This window comes from Rhinolophus sinicus, linkage group LG14 (assembly GCF_036562045.2).
Source record: "Rhinolophus sinicus isolate RSC01 linkage group LG14, ASM3656204v1, whole genome shotgun sequence".
NCBI classification, from domain to species: domain Eukaryota; kingdom Metazoa; phylum Chordata; class Mammalia; order Chiroptera; family Rhinolophidae; genus Rhinolophus; species Rhinolophus sinicus.
This window is the reverse complement of record NC_133763.1, coordinates 6,713,715-6,726,360: the sequence shown is the minus strand read 5'-3', so window position 1 is coordinate 6,726,360 and position 12,646 is coordinate 6,713,715.

The following is a 12,646-nucleotide window of genomic DNA, read 5'->3' as shown; positions in this document are numbered from 1 at the left end:
GGCAAATTGGGGTGAACTGAATCATCACATAGCACATGGTAAGGCCGACCTGGCAGACCCTGCCCCAGGGGAGGCTGTGAAGGCAGCTGGTTGTGCCAGGCGTCAGGGGTAAGGAAAACCCAGAGGTGGTCACCAGCAGGCGTCTTGTAGGACGCCTGTTGCAGAAGGTTTTGGGCAGAGCACATTTTCATGGAACGGGGACATAAAGACAACCTCACCTTTCAGCATAGAATTATGGAATAGCAAATTTGGGCAGAAATAACTAAACTGAAAGAAATATCCTTGACAGAGGCTTTGTCATGCAAATGAGATCTATTTAAAAATTCAACGTGTAGCAATTATAAATTGAAAGACAGAACTTTCTGGAAGCCTGTGTCCCATGCTATTCTGCGCAATAAAGTTTGAGCACAAGTTGTAAAGCAGACTGTGACATCGGTGAAACATGGTCCCTACCCTTAGGGTACTTGCTATTTAAGGAGAGAGTCTCCTAAAGAAATGACTTCAGTATAATTTGGGTGCTGTGGGAGAAAGAGAAGAACACTCTTCCAGCCTGGTGCAAAGGAAGAACCAAATGGCTGTACATCAGAATGAGAAATAGAAATGGAAGCACAGAAATCGAGTAATGAAAAGAAGAGGATCAGACCCAAAATCCACAGGAGAAACACTGTCCTAATGAGAAAGGACTGGTCCTTCTGTTAAACACCAACACACACCTTGCAGGTATGACCTTTTAGGTCGCTGCATATTCTTGGTGCATCATATTTAACGCAAAGCCTGAGCTGCAGTCTTCTCAGCTCACCCTGCTGTTCTTATAAAGTTACAAAGTACCGGCAGACCAATAACATTTTTTTTTCAGTAGTGACAAATAATCTAAGCATCCTAGGGTATTTCTAGTTATCTCTACCAGCATTACTAAATCTTAAACACGATTCTCATTTTTTTCAAAATTCAAAGAAAAAAAGCTACTTGTAGGGGAAACAAGTCTTAATCCAAATGACACCTTATGGTGTCCTCAAAAGGGGAGAAAGAGTGGTGTCTTATCAAGTCAGCTCAAGAATCAGAACAACTCAGATTGGAAAGGTGCTACACATAGAAGAGCTGTGTGGCTGGATCGCCTACTCTGCCAGGCCTATCTCGCAAGGCACCATATTTCAGTTTCCCATGTCCATACATTATAAGAGTAGCGTATAAGTCATGAGGGCTGGAAAATGTCTTCTGCCTCTGCCACTTTGAGGTCGGTACCACAAACCAACCTGGAAATCCGGGTCCAAAGGGCCAAAGATCCCTTCGTAGTTTGGATGCTTCCGGTGGTAAGTCTGCAGATGAGTGAAGAAAGTTAGACACAACCTGGAAATGGCTGCATGCTTCCAAGGAAACTGAAAGTAAGGGCATCTTGAGCTGGCGGTACTCTAGAAATCTGTTGAAGTTCAAGAGCCAAGTGTCTCACATAGGTTCAATAACTTGGAAACTGTGAATTTATTTGTAACAACTATTCACCCCAGCCCCACCCAAACTCATGAGATTCTATTGTAATTTAGACCCAGAGAACCTTGTGAATAAAAATTCAGAGGAGAAGATAGATGTTATCACATAAAAAAGATCAGGCCTAATTGCAACTTATGTTGGTGTTAGGTAAGGATTCTGGCTTCTGGAAGGTGATCCAAACCAAATTCTGGACCCTTGGACAGTGTTCAGCTTTATTTATTGTGTGCTACTATGGCCTACCTTTTCCCAGTGTCCTTTGTGCCTGGGAAATATTTTGTGCGTGTCACTTTTTTGCAGCATAGCTGCAGATTTCAGTGACAAATGGATGATGGGATATTCATGTATATAGTTTTCCTTTTCTTTTTGCATTCTTTAAAAATAAAACCTTATAACTTCATTCCCCCAGGTAGTGATAGAAGTCAGGCAAAATTATTTAAAGGAAAAAAACGAGATTAATATTTTAGTTTGAATGTCAAAAGCAGAGGGAACTTGGGCAGTATAAAAGGGTCATGAATTCACAGGCAATGTTATCTGTAGTGTTTTATCTTCATCTATAACTGGGGGAAAAAAGATTTAGAACTCACTTTTTAATATGAAATAGATATGTAACTTACTAAAACTAAATTGTTTGCAACAAAATGAAAAATTATCCATTTGATCTTTTACTTTCTGTGCCTTTTATTCGTCTCACCTCTTTCTTGAAATCTCATTCCATAAGCATGTTTTATTAATGATCTATTAATAAGCATTCACTTAAAACATGACTGATTAAAAAGTAGACCTGATTTTAAGTAAGTGTTCTGAAAATATTTCATTTATTGAATTCATTGAGGCTTAAGTTCTCATTTGTATAGCTAGAGGGTAAATTACAGATACTCATGCTTGTTTTATCATTATAATTAAAGCAGTACTCATATTTGCAACACTAATTAAAATTCTATTCTGACCCATATAAATTTAGTCTCTCCCACAAATAGATTATTTTCAAATCTTTATACAAAATATACTATATATGTGTGATGAAAGTATCTATCTTTGGTGTAACATAATCAAGGTTAAGAGAAAGTAAAAATTAGGTTCAGACTTTGTAATACTGCAGGGTACATTTTTAGTACCCTACAGAGAGAATTAGTCACACGACTCCCATTAACTTTAATGGAACCTGTATGGGCAAATTGTACGCTGAAATTCTTAGGAAGTTAAACGTCAGTGGAGTTTACTAGTTTCATTTTTCCTCTTTGGAACTTTAGTTTTGACTACCTTTACTTTCTAATGGTCTAGAGGGAAGACATGTCAATAAAAATGATTAACATAAATGTTTTCCAAGTTTTATAAGCCCACATTTTCTCTACATTTGCCCAGAAGTTAGAAATCTGCAAACAATGCTTACTAGCATTTGGGATTTAATTAGCAAGTAAATTCAATGAAATCAAGGACATAGTTTTAAAATATGAATATAGTAGTGTTCTTTAAATATGAATATTGGAGCATTTCTTATCCCCTAGTGCTTATTAATTTATCACATTTCTATTTGCAGTTACAATAGCAAAATCAAAGACTTTAAAAATATTTTATTATAATATATGTTAAAATTAAATACCTGTGTAAACATATTTAGTTGCTTATATTTGAAATGAAATGTATTTGGAATTCTATATATTGATCTTATTAAAATATTATACCACACCCAGGCCCTGTTGAGAAGGAAACACATGGACAGTTAAAAATTAAAACATACTCACAAGGGACAAAAGGAACTTAAATGTTCTTCAGTACCATCAACAGTCCCTTTACTGACTGTGAATTCTGTCACCTGAATGTGTGGTTTAGTCAACCACTCCATTCAAAACTGGTTTAGTTAATATAGAATTTACATTTACCACACGTAATGTAAAAAGAGGTAAATGAAGATTCTTCTAATGTCAATGTATCTAGATGTGCACAGCACTACTAATTTAGGAAACAACTAGGAATCCCTCAATTATCTTTCCTCTATCAAATAGACCTATGCATATTTAGAATTTTCTAGAAAGTCACCATTTTAGAAAATGAACTTAAAAAATTTAAAAAGAACCCTCAGTGTAACCTCACAAGAATCTTTCATTTCACCTTATCTGGGCATCTAAATAACAACAACAACAACAAAAATTAGACTTATCAGATACAAAAAGAAAAAGCATCGTTTAATCAGGAACAAAAAGCAGACATTAAGGAGAGCACCGATAACATCATAAATAATTTCATATGGGAGAAATGTTTCAGAAATGAAAAGAGCAGTCAAATACAATCTGTTTCATAAGCTAAGTTTCCTGTAAAAACGTTAATGGGTTATCATAATGAACCCTTGAAATAGGTATACCATTAGTGAATATTAGTGCTGAAACGTTAGCCATTTAGTCTACCCCATCATTTTAAAGAAATGGAACCTCCAAGAGATCAGATGACTATCCTACCATCTCTCAGCCACTTAATTGCAAGGAAAACTAGAATTAAATCTCTTGACTCCTCATTCATTGATTGGGCAGTTTTTTATTGAGCACCTACAATGGCTTTCCACAATTTTAGGAAAGGGGTTGAAGTGATAAACAAGACATCCAAGATCCTTGCCACCTTGGATCTGACATTGTAAATGGGGAGATACAACAAAGAAGGAAGGAAGTAAAAAAAAAAAAGACAATTTCCGGTTGTGGTACATAATCAAAAGGATTCGGTGTGATTTTTACCAATTGAGGATGCCACTATTTGATAGTATTTCTCTCCTCATCTCCTTTTCTATCCTTGAAGTTAAAAGGAAAGAGAGGTTTATCAGTAGATGTGCTTTCATCCATCTCATTGGTCAAGGTCCCTCAAAAGGCCTCCACATATTCAGGAAGTACACCGATATTTGCCATACTTCATTACATTCATATTATGTGTTTGTCAGCTGTCAAAACACCCACTGTTATGTGAGTTTTCAGTATCTGATTTTGCTGCTTTTGGTGGTTTGGGTTTGTCCCCGTGTCGTAGGACTAGTTCAAAGATTGAAAATCTAAGAGCATGTGGTAAAAACAGTTTCAGAAAAGGTGTATGGGCAAGGATTCCCCTCCAGAGCAAAGATGGTTGTTCCCCCCACCCCCACCCCCATGGTTATTTCCCATTCCGTGTGATTTTTCTGTGTAAAGAACAAAAGAGAGTTTGAAAGATGAGGTGGGGTGTGACTCTGGCTTCTTGTCATTCTGTGAAATTATACTGACTGTCTTATCCTCAATGTCAGACAGTAAAACTGTTTCTTTTAACAAGCAAAAAGGATGTTTAGTGCGTTTGTCTTTCATTTTTTCTTAGTGCATAATTTATGTATGGCCCATTTATTAATAACCATGAAGTGCTGTACCTGGAAATCTCAAAAAAGAACAGAATATACAAAATAAAAATGAACATTTCATAAGGCAGCTTTATTTTTAGATTAAAAAAACCCTTGCCCTAGTTAATTCTTTCTGAGAATGTTGGATAAAATCCAACAGAAATTATTCAATTATTAATGTAACCATATTTATTAAATTAAACAAGAATTTCAACTATATCCTGGTTCCCAATAAATCTTAAGGGAAATACAACATTTTTTATAATGACATGTTGTACCTAAAAGAGAAACCATTTTAATAAAGCACCATTTCTGTGAGTTCCTTGAAGGCAGCAGAGTTTCTTGTATGTCTTTTCCTTGCCTAGCATAACGACACATTATATTGTAATGCTAATAAAATCCACAGTAGCTAACCAATATTTATGAAATAATATCTGTGAGGCATCAGTCTTATAAGTTAGGTACTATTATCATTTCATGTGACCAACAAAGAGAGATTAAATATTTTCCCAATGTCATTCAGTTGATGAGAAGAAGAGCTAGGATTTGAACTCAATCATCTGACTCTAGAACCCACCTTCTTAATCATTAACTTTTCTACTTTCCACAACTTGTTTAGAGTAGACATTCAAACAAAAATGCATTTAAATTACATTGAAATCTCAATAGATTTTAGCCTTTGTGCTCTAAGCCATTAAGGAGACTTACACTTCTGGATACATGTCTGGGGTAAAAAGTAAAATATTAAGTTCATTGAATAATTCTACATATTGCAAATACTCGAGGCCTTGTAGAAGTCTAGAACTGGAAAGGATTTTAACAGTCACTCTAGTTCAATCCCCTCCATTTTCAGATGTGGACCCAATCTGGGTCCAGAGAGATGACTCAATTACTGAGTGTCATACAACTTACTAATAGCAAAGTCAAATTTCCTAATTTTCAGACAAAACTATTTGAATTATGTACTTATTTGAAAATGAATGACTCATACCTAGATTGTTAGCGTTATGTAATATGGCAGACAGGCTCTGGAAGTGTCATCCCTACCTCCTGATGACCTTGTGTGATCCCCTTTCCTTGAGTATGGGTGAGCCCTGTGACTTGCTTTTAACCAACAGAATTGGCAAAGGGAATGGGACGCACATAATCACATAAGATCACAGCTCCCTCTGTCATTCTTGCTAGCTTTGATGAAGCGGTGGTGTTGGAAGACCCCTGTGGTAAGGAACTGAGGGCAGCCACTAGGAACTGGGGGGGAATGTCCAGCCAATAGCCTGCAAGGACCTCCAGCTGACAGCCAGGCCCTCAACATTACAACCTCAAGGAAATTAATTATGGCCGTGCCCTTAGTGAATTTGTGCATGGATCTTTCCCCAGTTGAATATTCAGATAGGAACTCAGCCCTGAACAACGCCTTGCCTGCAGCCTTTCGGAAAACACAGATAATCTGTGCAGACTCCTGGTTCACAGAAATTGTTAGATAGCAAATGTCTGTTGCTTGAAGCCACTACTTTTAGGGTAATTTTTTATACAACAACAGAAAACTGATACATGTAGTTATCTGTATGATGGGTGAATAATAATAACATTTGAAACATGTTAGAAATTCAAAAATTAAATATTATGGCTTATTGGTAACAAATGAAAGAGTTCTGAATTTATCTCTGGAGATTATGAATTATGTATCAATTTAGAAGCTCACAATCTTTCCAAATGTTATGTGTACTATATTAGATGAAGGAGCAGGAAAACTATAACTTAAAATAAGTTTAGGGAGTCCAAAATAACAATATGCTGTCAAACTTGAATGTTTATTCACATTTGAAACTGAAAATCTATATTTTTAGGTTGTTTTTTTAACCCATTCCAGAATACAATATTGTATCTTTTCTTATTATGCTTAGAGGCAAAAGAATAAAAATGAGTAGAAAAAAAAGCATATGATTTTTTTTCTTACTGTAAATTTTGGAACACAGAAGCAGCTAAGAAAGCTGAAAATATGTTATTTTTCCTACCAATGGTAGTCGAAAAGAAGACCTACACAACCAGTTTCAGAGGTAACACTGGGGCATCAGTAAAAATAGGGAAGCTTTTTAATTGGACAACTTACTGGCTTCTACCAACTTTTACTGGTTGGAGTGTGTGAACTTGGGCACTCTTTTTAGGACTGCATGGTTTTCATATTCAGGATGCCTGCATGCATATATGTGTATGGATAATTGCTATGCCTGTACCAAGGATATGAACTGTGTAAAATTACTGTAGGAAGTTGTAAATGATGTATGAAATGAGAAATCTTTGCCCACTGGCAGTACACAGATAGAACAGAGATAGTGACGTGCAATCTCTTCTCTGTCATTTGTCATAGTATTCATCTTCTAAAAGGCAGAACATATCAATAAACCTGAGTGTCAAACATGCATACTAAACAATATATTTTACCTCTCCTTTTTAAGGTCCCAGATCTTTCTTAAAAACCAGTTGACAAAACCTTTGTGCTGAAGATAAGTGTAAAGAACTTCTATGTTAATGATTTCAGTTACCCATCCCAAAACACTAAATGCAGAAATTCTGAATAGTGCTGTGTGGATGTGCCTTTATATTCATAGTACTTACTATGAGTGTGTAGACTTGCCATCCAAAGTAAACCTTTTTGTGAGGTTTATATAGAGGCTTTATCTACAATGCCTAACATGCAACCATTTAGAAACTTCTGAGGATAGGATTGACACTTTTATCTTGCATCCCAATGTTTGAAAGACTTCAGATTTCCTCCTTGTCATTGACTGGCAGAATCAAATGGAAGCAGCGCCTGTCTCCTAAATTTGTTTTAATATAAAACTCCAATTAAGTAATTAAACTTATGCACATTCCATGTCATCTTGAGTCCCAGGAAAACAAATCTGAAAAAAAGAAACAAAAACTAAATAGGAAACAACAAAAACCTCCACAAGTTGTCATATATATTTAGATTACAGAATTCAAGTTTAGAAATTAAAATCAATAGAACAAAGGTTGTACCTATGTACAAAAATACGACCACCATGGTCAACTTCAAAACAAGCACATGAAAGCGTAAGCCAAATAGCTTTTTGTTCTTCAAGAAGTTACCAGCTTACCAGTATAGAGCTCAAACTGTAAGAAGCGATGTTTTTCAGTGACACTTTATGTTTTTATGTACATAGAAGGAAATTTTAATATTTATTAATTGCACCTTTCTCAAATGGGAATGTTTTCCTTCATGCGCCAGTTGTGATTGTATTAACAAAAATACAAATAAAGGATCTACTCTGGCATTTGACCTTTTTTACAGCATGCTATCGATAATTCTTTCTGAAAGTGTAAGACAAATATTTCCTTAACCAAATGAGTTCATCTCTTCTTGGAATCACGACTGATGTTTGTTTGTTTGTTTGTTTGTTTTGCTTGATGAAGTTGGAAGTGAAATGTCTGATTTTATTTCCCATCAGTAGACTACCTAGATGAATGTATTCAGTGTTGCATGTGAGTCACTTAAAAATGGTAGTTTTGTCACTGTGAATAGATTCAAAAGAGCATGAGACAAAACAAAATCTGCATTTTGTTTATTTTCTAAATATAGTGTCAATATTGTCTCTTTCCAACAAACAGCAGAAATTCATTAAAAATCTTCAGTCTCAAAAAAACACACAACAACTTTGAAATGTTGACCCAATAATTGAGATTATATTGAGAGTCTGGACATTTTCCCCACCACCTTTAGAGTTAATAGACAGAGACTTCTGTTGCGTTGTTTGTTTCATGGACTCTTTCTCTTCCTTACATTGTACTTGTCCCATTTTGGTTGGTGGTGCTTTTGTCACTAACGTGCTATGACCCCCTCAGCTTCCTGTCCTTTGACCCAGTTCTTATTACTCTCATTTGCTTACAGAAAATTCCTCAGTTGCTCTCTTCTCCTTCTTTTTAAGTATCTGTACATGTTGAAACTGGGACCAGCATATTAGCAACTGACGGCTCTCTCATTCCTCTCTCATGGTAGTTTCATTTTCTCATTGTTTATGTGATCAAACACACAAAAGCTGGGAAAATTCTGAGAGTACCAGCTGGGAGGACAATTAAGGAAACACTTGCTCACATCCATACATCAGGTCATCATTCCCGCCATCCAGACGGAGAGGCTGTCAGACGGTCAGCAACCACACACTTTGTTTCCCACGACCAATCAAACATCCACACTTCACCCACCCCCAACCTCCATCACAGCAACACTGGGATTAATTTACATCAGGAAAATAGGGAGAAGTATGAAGCAAGGAAAACAGGGCCCACTTCTAATATTCATCAGATCCTCTGGGTTAAAACAATCAGTAAAACCACTGTAGTGCGGTCATATTTGCTCTTAAGTAGGGGTAGTCATTCAAAAATGATTGTAGCAGTGGTAGCATCAGATTATACACTTTTTATTTCTCTTCATATATATATATATATATATATATATATATATATATATATGCATGTTAAAATCAGCATGGGACTTTACGCCATCCATAACACATCCACATAGCTCTCTAGTTCAGAGATCTCCCCATTAGGAAATTCACACGTGGGCTTCAGTTGATTCAATCCGGTTGAAATATTTAAACCCATACAGTGAGGATGAACTTAAGTATAAGTCAAAATGCACCATAATTTTCCTTTCACCAAAAATTCCATCCACAATAATTGTCTCAGTGAAAATTTTTCAGGTTACCTTCGAGTAATCAGAGGGACCAAAAACATCTGCCAGGTCCTTTTGTTGGTTCACAATGTAGTTCTGGTCTCCCATCACCTACATCCGGTTTTGTTCTGGTAGCTGTACTTCCTGTTAATCATTTGCCCTGATTATCCCTCTGGAAATATTTACTCAGTGGATAGCTACATTTGACACCAAAGTTACTTTGCATCAGAAGAGCTGTATTTGATAAAGGTAAAAGGTTTTAAAATGTGGTAGGTTGCATGAGACTATAAGTAGTCCTTTTAAACGACATACTTTCATGTTGAGGAAATTATATTTTTGTTAAATTTAGTTATATGTGAGTTCTAAATTTGGGAAAGCAGAATCTTTACTTTTTTGGGGGGCTACATTGATTCATGATCATTCACATTTTCTTTTTGTTAACACTACCCCTTTTGGCAGAATATAATCAGAGATTCCATTACAGGTTATTTTGTGATTCACGTTTTTGCTTAACCTTTATCCTTAAAGATAATTCAACTGTATTCATGGACCACTTAATTTAACCAATTTTATTATAAGCATGAAGCCTGTCATTTCCATCTACTGAGAATGTTGTTAACTTGGTTTTAAAAAAACATGGTCACGTCTGCCATGAAGATATTATGAACATTTGTTTCCGTGCTTGATAAGTACTGGTATCATGAAACTGTGTACAGTGAAATATGAAATAGGCACTTTGCCTATTGGGAAAAAAAAAAATATTATGTTTTTGCCGACCAAATAGCAGGTAACCTAAATTCCTTTCTCTCTCTCTCTCTCTCTCTTTTTTTTTTTTTTTTAAGAGGAGCAGAAGATTTTTATTAAAGCGAAAATACAGCTCTCTTACAAGAGGGGGTACCCAAAACTGGGATGCCCCTAAATTTCTTGAAATCAGAATATTCAGATATCCTTTATGACAGCTAACTTCTGAATTTCTCTGAACAATTTTCAACATTTTTATAATTTATTTGCCTTTTGTTTTTTAATAGTGTTCAAGGGGTAAAAAATGTCTTGATGCCTATTAGCAATTAGTTGCATACATTCTTGTGAAATATAAGTTGCCTTCATTTCAGATCCATTCTAGAAAGCTGAGCTACTTAAGTTATATTTTATAACAACATAACCATTCCTCTTGCTTGAATACTGTACCAAGACCATGCAAAACTGAATTTATCTTTTTTTTAATTAATTAAAGTTTAGTGGGGTGACAATTGTTAGTTGAATTGATCTTTATAAATAAATTACCTTTTTGGAATTTGTATTAAAAATAATCTTTGCCTTATATGCTAAGTTCTGGAAGTCTTTTGATAACACTAAGAAGAAAACTAAAATTATCACAAAAGGGTGGAAATTAAATGAGTAACCTTAAAATCACCATTGAAACATAATTCTCAAATATGAAATAAAACAAAATTTCATTGATTTTAATAAACACTCGACCACCTGCCTAAAATATGTTTGCTGTTTTGGAAAATATGTTGTTATATGCAGATTTGGTATCCATGAAGTCTTGTGTAGTCAGTGATTCATTTCTATGTAAAATTGAGTAGTAATGAAATTAGTTAATTATATATAAAGCATTTAGGTATTTAATACCTGGTGCGCAGTAAGCACTCAGTAAATATTCAGTGAATATTATTATAAATCTAAATTATGTAGAAAGCCTTTCCTGCTGCCCCAGTTCTAACTATCAAAGTCTTATCCTTTGTCAGAAGCCAACTCAAATGCCACAACCTTCAGGCAACTCCCCTCAGATGGAAGTGATGACTAATCTTTGATAGGACTTTTCTTAAATATCTCATGGGCTTAATTCCCAGCCTGCCTCTGCATTTGCATAATAAATTAAATGCATTTTCTCCCTCCTTCCACTCTTAGTGTACCCAACTGACAAGAGGGCAGGACCTCCTACATTTTATCTTGGTATAGTACACAGCGAGGAGCACAGGGCCTGGCCTACCACCAGGGCTTTGTGAAAAGGACCAGTTAGACTTTAATATTTATTTAATCAAATACACAGGCAGAAAACAGGTGAGTTCAATGGCCTTTAATCTCCCTTCTATAAATAGATACAAAACAATTTACTTAGCAGCACCTTCACTTCACTGGATAAGAAAACTCTTTATTTTGGAACCATCTAGAAAGCTGAGTTATCTCCGCTTCTATTTTGCAGCAATATGGGTACCTGGCTCATGTGAATGCTGCACCAAGCACATTTGCACGAAAACTGAATTTAGGTTCTAAATCCTCACTCAAAATTTTGCTCTACTTTTGAAGACTCTATAGATATAAAATATAGACTGTGCTTTCCAGCCGAGAATGCAAGAAACAGCATTCTAATTTGAATTATTTTAAACTTTAAAGTTAAATCATCATCCACTAGTCACAATAATAGGGTTACTGGTATAGTATAGTAAAGGTTGATATATTCATTTTTAAGGTCCACACTTATTTATTTTTCTTCTTCTTATAGTAAGACACTTCCCTTTACTCAAAGTCCTTTCTTTTTGCCTTTTTTCTTTTCAAAAATTTGTTTTCTCATTGCTTTTTAATGTATCCATTCTTTTCAAATCCTTAACAAAGGAGTGTGGTTCCCTACTGACCTTCTCCCATCATTTTTTTTCTCCATTTTATCATCACATTCTCAATATGTGACATGCTGTTTTGTCTTTGGAATAACTGAGGGATTCAGATTCAACTATGTTTTTTTGTTTGTTTGTTTGTTTGTTTGGGTTTGTTTTTTTTAACAAATAGTTCTTGAGCATTCTGTTAGTCCTTTTGCCCCTCCAGATCCAATTTCCATTCTTTTCTACTTTCTCATTGCCTTAGAAAGCTGGCCTTTATGGTCTGGATCAATTGGCCTCCAATCCCTCTGGCTTATGATCGGGTTTATGTCATAGGACAGGCATGAAGTGAGAGTTTGCTGTTGCTGCTTAATCTACCTAAGCAACATCCTATAAGGCAGCCTTCTCCTGCAAGTAGAATTATTTTTCCATGGTCAAGTTACTCCTGGCTCCCCTCGCTCCTTCTGACCTAAGTAACAGCTTTCTCCTTGTTGGTCTCTCTTACCTCTGTCCACACTTTGTAAA